This window comes from Lolium rigidum, chromosome 1, assembly GCF_022539505.1.
Source record: "Lolium rigidum isolate FL_2022 chromosome 1, APGP_CSIRO_Lrig_0.1, whole genome shotgun sequence".
NCBI lineage: Eukaryota > Viridiplantae > Streptophyta > Magnoliopsida > Poales > Poaceae > Lolium > Lolium rigidum.
The window spans coordinates 141601514-141611636 of record NC_061508.1 but is presented as its reverse complement, the minus strand read 5'-3'; positions in this window follow the sequence as shown (position 1 = coordinate 141611636).

Sequence of the window (10123 nt, the reverse complement as noted above, 5' to 3'; positions counted from 1 at the left end):
AGTAATTTCATTTGTTTGTAAGTAAACTTGAAAACTTTGTTTATGGATGCATCTAAAGTTGCTTCCATGTCGACATCGTCTGGTTCTAGGTTTAGGTCCAAACCACTCATCTGCAAAACAGAAAGTAATTTCATTTGTTTGTAAGTAAACTTGAAAACTTTGTTTATGGATGCATCTAAAGTTGCTTCTCTGATTCATCTAAGTTGGTACACTAAGGCCATCTAAGTTGTTTTTCCGAATTGCTTTTTTTATTCAGACCTGCATGACATAGTCTACCAAAGTTTATGGTTGTCAACACCATTCACACCTTCTCACAAAATTGCTTTTTCAGGTACTGGAGGCTAGCATGGACCAGTTCAAGAATCTACTTTTGCTTCATTGATCAGCCACGGAGAAAACGGTGCAAACTCTATGTTTTAGCACTATGACAGAAGAAACTTTTTGCTTCGCATGTCAAACGGTAGCTAAGTCGAACATTTTACTGTTTAGTTTTGTCATGTGACAGCACTAGTTCTTGTTGAAACATAGTTTGTTCTTCGGTGAACCGGTTGTCTCGATGCTTTCGACAAACTAAGGGTACCTAATCCTACTATAGAACCTTCCGAGTACTCTGTGACCATCTAAATGCATTGCTAGTCCTTCGATTTTTTGTGTGGCTTATTCTATGGTTAGTATGCATCAGACCAGCTAACTTAGTTGCTTTGCAAGGTGTTGTCTTGAGTAAAATCTGAACTGAAAAGCAACTACCTTGAGAATCCCACCAAATTATAACAGGTTTGTGCCCACAAAGTTGAGTTTTTTTTATCTACATGTGTCCTGTTACAACTACATGCTGGTCTTTTCTATGACATACAAGCATGTTTGCAATTTTTCATGAATTTGTATGGATGAGGACCATACTTATGCATCAGGAAGCAATTTTTCTGATTGAATAGTTGTGTTTTATGCATCGAGCACTACTTGTTTCAGATGATATGGATCTGATCATGTAGATCTGGTCTTGTTTGTGTTTTGCTTAATTTGTGTTCTTTTTCTGGGAAGAAAACTTGTAGATCTGGTTGCCAGGTTCAAAAGGTTGAACAAAAAATAGCAAAGGGGAGATGGGAGGGGCAGGTAAGCATCTGTTCAAATCTGACCTTGTTTGTCCAGCCTCTGAAACTTTGATTTGCTGGAGGTGAATCAGAGAAGCAACTTTGCTGTCTTTGTGCTGGTAGTTGGTGTCTTTTTGTGTTGACTGCAATGGAGATCTGATGGGAAAGGGAGAAGAAGATGCAGGCTTGAGAGGAAGAAGTTGCCGGCTAGCTTTTATGGAGAAGAAGAAGCTAGCTGGGGAGGAAGAAGAGATCTGGAGGAATTGCAGACTGGGGAGGAAGAAAATATCTGGAGGAGCTCGCTGGGGAGGAAGAAGAGAGAAAAAGGAGGCTGGGAAGGGATCGTGCAGAAGCAGAAGGAAAGGGAAGGGAAATAGTGGACGGTGGGACGGTGGGCCCGACTTGATTCTGACGGGATTTGCTTTGATTGGATCGATCCGGTCGTGGGGGGTCCGCTTTCTTTTTCTGGAGCGGGTTGGTCGGCGGGGGCGGGGCCACTTTCCTTATTTGGCGCGTTGGCTGGCTGAAACCAACGAGCAAACGTTTGCTCGCTAGATCCGTCCTAATTCTAAGTCGCGAGAGATCTAGACATGCCCCTTTCTTTTTAGCACGACGCCATCAGTAGCTAGCTTACATCATGCGTAGCTACGTCTTGGAAGCGGCAGAAACATGGTTAGGTGAGGAGAGAGGCAAGTGAGCGAGTGAGCGAGAGCGAGAGCGAGTGTGTAGGGCATGCATGGCAGCAAGAAAGCGTGCAAGCCCTGATACGTGCATCGCGCATGACCATGGCGCACGGCAAAAGAAGCTTTGCCGAGAAGGCATGATGACCACCGATGGTGCATTCTGGATCGGCTGTCCCCTCATGACATTGAGGTCGTACGATTCGGAGCCCGGCCGTCCGCGCTGGTGCCAACACGTCCGTCCGCGGATCGATCACGCAGGCAGCAAAGGAAGTCGCAGAGGCAGAATTAAAAAGGAAACGCAAAAAGGCAAGGAACAAACCCGACTGCCCGAGGCCCCGCCATTTTAGGTCGATCATCCCGTATCGTGAGGGAAGGAGGAGGCAATAATAGTAGGCGATGTCCCGAGCACTGCCGCCTGTCATGCCGTTGTGTCAGCTGAAAAAGGGCCTGTGTAGTGCGCCGCGCGCGGGGTCGGTGGTGCGCGCGCTCGCGAGGCTCCGGCCCCGGCTTGCAGCCGGCTAGTTGGGGAGTGGTCGGTCAGCTTCGCGGACGGCGGGGAAAGGCGCGGCGTGCGGTGACCGATTACCCGGCCGGTGACGGTGGGCCGTTGCTCGTTCGCCCACGTCGCCGGCCGTTGCCGTCCACATGTGCGGACCTGGGAGTTGTTGGAGGTCGTGTCACGCCGTCGGAGCCTCGGAGATCGACCTGAGCGTTGACGCCGTCTCTCACTCGGCTTCGCTCGTGTACGGTGTACCTCTCTTCTCACCTCTCACTTGGCTTCTCGGGGTACCCACTCCACTGTTATCAGTTCTGAGTTCTCACTCATGCCCACCTACAGAGGGTCCGCCGTCGTCGAGCCTTCTGTCAAAACGGTCTTCTCCGACCAGCGCCGGGGTCATGCCAGCGATCAGCGCCCGAGTACTAGCTAGTTTCTACCTAGCGTTATCTCTTTCCCTTTCCAACGAAGATGTTACTTGAGTTGGAAGCTGATACGGGAAGAAGACCCATGATCAATGCCATTTCCGCCTCACAATATCTCAACACGATTTTTCTACCACCAGGGTAGAAAAATTATATGGGGGCCTTTTCTGAGGGAATCTCCGGCAGGGCGACTAAAATGGTTTGGATCTTGCGGATAGAAATTGGGTCGCGGTCTGGCAAGTGTCCCCAGCGGCGCAGTTAATTAGGTCCGTGATGGCCATTTTGGCCCGTTGGCCAAAGACAACAAACAAACAAAATTCAAATATAATTTACATATGTCATAAAAAAGGAAGCCCTAGCTATGGCTTCTGCCTCTGTGCGGACGTTGATGGCACCGCCGCCTACTTGTTTTCATCGTCCTCAATGAGGTAGACGGGCATGGGCGGTCTCTATGGCCCCTGCTGCGGAAGAGGCAGCATAGCGATGGCACCATCTGCCCTTCAAACACAGCCTACGTCAGTGCGTGCGGCGGCAGCGGTGATGACGGTGGCAGCGTCGCGCTATACTCCGCCACCATGGCACTGAGCGGGATGATGTCGTCCAACCTCTCCCCATCATCTCCTTTGCTGTCGTAGACTCCTCGATGACTAGGGTGATGGCCGCGGCCTCGTCGTAGTCCTACGGCACCTGCGCCTCCTGCTTTACCGCAGCGGGAGGCGCTTCGTCGTACTCCTCGTCATCGGTGGCTACGGCAAGGTCGTGTAGTCCTCGCCAGGCTGGAATTAGTGCACCTCCCTGGTGTCCCACTGCACCTCGTGTTCCCAGGCAAAGAATGCCCACCAAAAGTGGGCCAGCAGGTACCATGGTCATACCGAGCGTCTACGGGAGCCAAGGGATATGGCGGCGCATCTTGATTTCCAGTGTCGACCCGTCAGTTGGCGCAAGTGGCACAGACAACATAGCGCGATTGAGGTCCTAGACGTCGGGAAGCGACATGTCCCGGTGTAGGAACGGGTCTGCTTACGCCCACCGCTGCCAGCACTCCAGCACTAGCACATAGTGGCAGGTGCACTCCCGTGGATAGGGCAGCTGGCGGCAGACCGCCACCGCAATGGCTTGCTGATGCATGTAAAATGCATACATGAACTTTGTCCTTTATCATATTGAATTCCCACATATTTGCAACATATAAGATGATAATACCATGTTTTACATTGATTTATGGAGATTTACCAATGATCCCCTTTATTTGGTTTATAATTGTGCAGAACAGGAAAACCCTGTTTTGTGTATTTTTTCACTTTCAGGGACCTATACGGAGTCAAATTGGGCTATGATTTTTGGAGCGTCAATTTTTCATCGGGAGAAGCACCATGGGACCTGGAAACACACCTGGATGGGCCTGAGACCCAAAAGAGCCCAGGTGGCGCACCCAAACATCTAGGGCTAGCCACCTGACCTCTTTCGGTCGTCGATTGTCCAAATCGCGTGATCTTTTCGCCCACCGACGTATTTATATGGACCCGGAGAGTTCTCGGGAGGAGAGCGCTGCAGAAAGACAGAAACACGAAAACAAAGGCAGCAACTGAGAAGATTGGAGGGGGAAACTCCATCGAGATCACCGCCAGAGGGATCTCCACCTTCTCCAACTTCTTCATCATCATCACCATGAGCAAGGGAGAGTAGTCCACCTCTGGACTACAGATTTGTGGCAGTAGCTTGATCTATTTCTCTCATGTTCTTCATAGTTCTTAGTGTCATACGAACTGCCTCACGTGATTATGGCCATATTTGTAATAGTTATGTGGTGGATCCTTATTCTATGATATTGTGCTATGAGATATGATCGTATTATGTGTATGATGTATTGATAGATGCATATTATGTACTCCGTTCTTAAGTATCTGTTCTGATCCAACATCTATACAAAAGCGTGTGTGGGGTGATGTGTGTTTTAGATGGAGTAGCATGATTTTAGTGATTGAATAGTGACAAAAAAAAATCATAATCTATTATGGTGTTGCCTTTTCTTTTGCTACCTCACTAGGGATAAAGTGAATGCATGTGCTATGTTCATCACGTGACAAAAGTGATGATCTTGTTTGGTCAAGGTAGCATATTTTATATTCAAACATCATGTCAAATTACTTATGGCTATACTCTATTAATTCTTAATACAATATTGCATGGAGTTTTTCCTTTCTTGTGGAGTATCAGAGAGATGTGTTGCGTCATCTCTATGTTAGGACGTGATGCCCATATGAATGTGTATCTTATTCATATTATTGTTTTGCATCGTCCTATCTCATTGATGAATTACTATTTGTTCACTACAACTTAAAAGAGAGAATAGTCAAGTGAAGCCATGAACCCTGGTCCACTTTTTATCATAAGAAACACCTTTATATTGTTTTTATCTAGTTTTCTTTTTGCTGCACTATTTTAATCCGAAAATACAAAAATATTTAATTTTCTTATTTTCATCCAAAACACCAAAAACAATCAACCCCTTTATAATTTTTACTCAGTTACTTTATTTCATCTAGTTTTATTCACTTTATTTTTACTTGTGTTTATTTACTTACACGAAACCTTGTGCTTGACAACCACATGGTAGAGTTGGGGAGAAAAGGCTTTTATTTTTACTTGTAGGATTGCTAGAAGAAGAGAGAAGAGAAAACGCTTTGCTCAGTTCCCATAGAGTTTGATTTAAACCCTCGAGTCACCCTTGTGGGAAAAATACTCTGCTAACACAACACTCTGCACTTGGAGTCCCAACGTCATAACTTTCGGCCCACGAAATCTTCCGTGCGTGGAGGCTCCAGATTTCAGGTGCGTGGAGGTGAGCACTACGGTAGTGGCGACTAGCAACGGTGGCACGACGATGATGCATGTAAAATGCATACATGAACTTTAAAGTTTATTGCCGCATATTACCACATATTTGAATATTATATAATGTTATTTTTATGTTTTATATTGTTTTCGGAAATTTTTAAACAATCTCCTCTCCTCTGGTTCTAACTCTGTCTGGCAGAAATTACCTTCCGTTAGTACTTTTGACTTTCTAAGAGCTACGTGACTCGATACTTTGAAAATTTTGAGACGAACAAAATGAGCTAAAGTGGGACACCATGAGGTCAATAGGCTGGGAAAGGGGGACTGTGACGCGTCGTCCCCATATGGGCGCGCCACTAGGTTCCTTTTCGCCCTCGTCTGTCCGATTCACCTCAATCTCATGCCCACAGACTTCATTTGACCTAAAACCCATATATATACGACCCCAAGGTTTCGTCGAGGCTACGATGGCGGAAATAAAAAAACACATAAACAAAGAGTTGGCAGGCCACCGTCGGCGAGATCGGAGGAGGGAAACGCTGCCGGAATCGCCTCCGGTGGACTACACCCCACCTCTTGTGTGGTCATCATCATCTCCATCTCCATCTACAACAACTTTCCATCACCCCCCACAGTAATATCTTGTCAAACATGATATATGGTGCAATATATTGTTTTCCCATGATCTATTGTATCTCTATATTGATGTTTGAGTAGTGGCTTTTTTTTGGCAATTGTCATATAGTTTGTTGTTGGTTGCATACAAGTATATGTTATCTTCTATGATGATCTTGTTTTACTAATAGATGAGTGATGTTGGGGAGATTGATGAGCGCAGATTGCACACCGTTGGGGAACCCCAATAGGAAGGTATGATGAGCACGGCAACAAGTTTTCCCTCAGTAAGAAAACAAGGTTTAACCGACCAGTAGGAGAAAGACGTAACTTCTGAAGGTGTTGCTAGCTGACTTGTGGCAGGGCGCACTACCAGCGTCATAAAAAATGTAGAACATGTACACAACACAACCAAAATACTTTGCCCGAACATACAGCGAGGTTGTAGATCTCACCGGTTTTGCTGAACACAAAGGATTAAATGTATAGTGTGGATGTTTGCAGTGAAATTAAAGAGAACAATGCTTGCAGTAAGTAAACAGAATAGGATGATTGTATCAGTGTAAAAGAAAGGACCGGGGTCCACAATTCACTAGAGGTGTATGTCCATAATGATAAATAACATGTTGGGTGAACAAATTACAGCTGGGCAATTGACAGAATAAAGACCATACATGATAAGATGATTACTATGAGATTCGTTTGGGAATCACAACATAATACATAGACCATAATCCAACTGCGTCTATGACTAATAATCCACCTTCCGGTTATCGTTTGAACTCCTTCCCGTATTAAGTTGGAAGCAACAGATTATCGCATGAAGCAATATGTGTAAAGTAAACAATAGAATTACCCTTGAATAAAACATTGATGTTTTCTCCCTAGTAGCAACAACACATCTACAATCTTAGAAGTTATTGTCACTCTTCCAAAAAATTAGAGGCATGAACCTACTATCGAGCATAAATACTCCCTCTTAGAGTCACAAGCATTTACTTGGCCAGAGTATCTACTAGTAACGGAGAGCATGCAAGATCACAAATAACATATGACAAGCATATAATCGATCTCAACATAGTATTCAATAATCATCGGATCCCAGCAAACACAACATGTAGCATTACATAAAGATGATCTTGATCATGATAGGAAGCTCACAAGATCTAAACATGAGGCACAAATTGGAGAAGACAACCATCTAGCTACTGCTATGGACCATAGTCCAGGGATGAACTACTCACACATCACTTCAGAGGCGGGCATGGCGATGGAGAGGCCTCCGGTGATGATCTCCTCCTCCGGCAGGGTGCCGGGAAGAGCTTCAGAACCCTCCCGAGCTAGGGTCTACGATGGCGGCCACGACGGAACTTTTCATGGATGAAGGCTCGGGTGTTTAGGTTTTTCCCGAGATCGTGAATAAATAGGCGGAAGGGCGAGGTCGGTGGAGGCCAGGGGGCCCACACCACGCCTTGGCACATACCACACCCAGGCCGCGCCATGGGGTGGTATGGCCGCCCTGTGGCGCCTCCTCGTCCCCCCTCTGGACTCTGTCTTTGTTACGGTAAAATATTGACTTCGGCTTTTGTTTCGTTCAATTCCGAGAATATTTCCTGTACAACTTTTCTGAAATACAAAACAACATAAAACATGGAACTGGCACGGTGGCATCTTGTTAATAGGTTAGTGCCGAAAAAGTCTTTGCTATATGAAAGTACTATTCATGAAAAGTCTTTGCTATATGATTCAGTTGTTTAAGTCATTGTCTTTACCATTGCTTCGAATCACTTCATTCATCTCATATGCTTTACAATAGTATTGATCAAGATTATGATAGCATGTCACTTCAGAAATTATCCTTGTTATCGTTTACCTACTCGAGGGCGAGTAGGAACTAAGCTTGGGGATGCTTGATACGTCTCAAACGTATCTATAATTTCTTATGTTCCATGCTACTTTGATGAGAATACTCACATGTTTTATACACACTTTACATCATTATTATGCATTTTCCGGCACTAACCTATTAACGAGATGCCGAAGCGCCAGTTCCTGTTTTGTGCTATTTTTGGTTTCAGAAATCCTACACATGAAATATTCTCGGAATTGGACGAAATCAACGCCCAGGGTCTTATTTTTCCACGGAGCTTCCAGAAGACCGAAGAGGATACGAAGTGGGGCCACGAGGTGCCCTAACCATAGGGCGGCGCGGCCAGCATGGGGCCCACGCCGGCCTATGGTGTGGGGCCCCCGTGCCTCTCCCGACTCTGCCCTTCCGCCTACTTATACTCTCCGTCGCGAAAACCCTATTACCGAGAGCCACGATACGGAAAAAGTTCCGCAGACGCCGCCGCCGCCAATCCCATCTCGAGGGATTCAGGAGATCGCCTCCGCACCCCGCCGGAGAGGGGAATCATCTCCCGGAGGACTCTACATCACCATGATCGCCTCCGGACTGATGTGTGAGTAGTTCACCCTTGGACTATGGGTCCATAGAAGTAGCTAGATGGTTGTCTTCTCCTCATTGTGCTATCATGTTAGATCTTGTGAGCTGCCTATCATGATCAAGATCGTCTATTTGTAATGCTACATGTTGTGTTTGTTGGGATCCGATGAATATGGAATACAATGTCAAGTTGATTATTGATCTATCATATATGTGTTGTTTATGTTCTTGCATGCTCTCCGTTGCTAGTAGAGGCTCTGGCCAAGTTGATACTTGTGACTCCAAGAGGGAGTATTTATGCTCGATAGTGGGTTCATGCCTCCATTGAATCTGGGACTGTGACAGAAAGTTCTAAGGTTGTGGATGTGCTGTTGCCACTAGGGATAAAACATCGATGCTTTGTCTAAGGATATTTGTGTTGATTACATTACGCATCATACTTAATGCAATTGTCTTTTGTTGCAACTTAATACTGGAAGGGGTGCGGATGCTAACCCCGAAGGTGGACTTTTTAGGCATAGATGCATGCTGGATAGCGGTCTATGTACTTTGTCGTAATGCCCTGATTAAATCTCATAGTAGTCATCATGATATGTATGTGCATTGTTTTGCCCTCTCTATTTGTCAATTGCCCAACTCGTAATTTGTTCACCCAACATGCTATTTATCTTATTGGAGAGACACCACTAGTGAACTGTGGACCCCGGTCCATTCTTTTACATCTGAAATACAATCTACTGCAATCTCTGTTCTCTGTTGTTCTTCGCAACAAAACATCATTCTCCACACCATACGTTTAATCCTTTGTTTACAGCAAGCCGGTGAGATTGACAACCTCACTGTTAAGTTGGGGCAAATTATTTTGATTGTGTTGTGCAGGTTCCACGTTGGCGCCGAAATCCCTGGTGTTGCGCCGCACTACACTCCGTCACCAACAACCTTCACGTGGCCCTTGACTCCTACTGGTTAGATAAACCTTGGTTTCTTACTGAGGGAAACTTGCTGCTGTACGCATCACACCTTCCACTTGGGGTTCCCAACGGGTGTGTGCTTTACGCGTCATCAGTCATCGTAAGTATACATGTATCATCGAGAACGCCAATGGGGTACCTCCTGACCCATGATGTAGAAGTATTCATGTCGATATAGGAGCAATCCCATACCAAAATGACAAGACAAACATACAATGAGCATCTCAGCAATCCTTTTATTTACTGCGGGCATAGCTTTTTATTTAAGATGCTTCACAGAATGCTCAATATGGTTCACTGCAAATTTCCACCATGAATGATGCATGGCTTAAGTTGCCCGCCCAGGCGTTTCTCTAACATATATACAAACTCCATGGACTTACAAGTTTCCATTTTATTTCGCACCGCTAGGCATCCATAAATAAAAGAACATGATATCAACTAAATAGGAATAAGTGTAATGTTGAAAGCGTGCCCCATGAAAGCATGGTTGTGCTAACTCCCAAAATCACAATTTGCAAGCATATAAACTTCATAATATAGTCACAATGGCTCAAG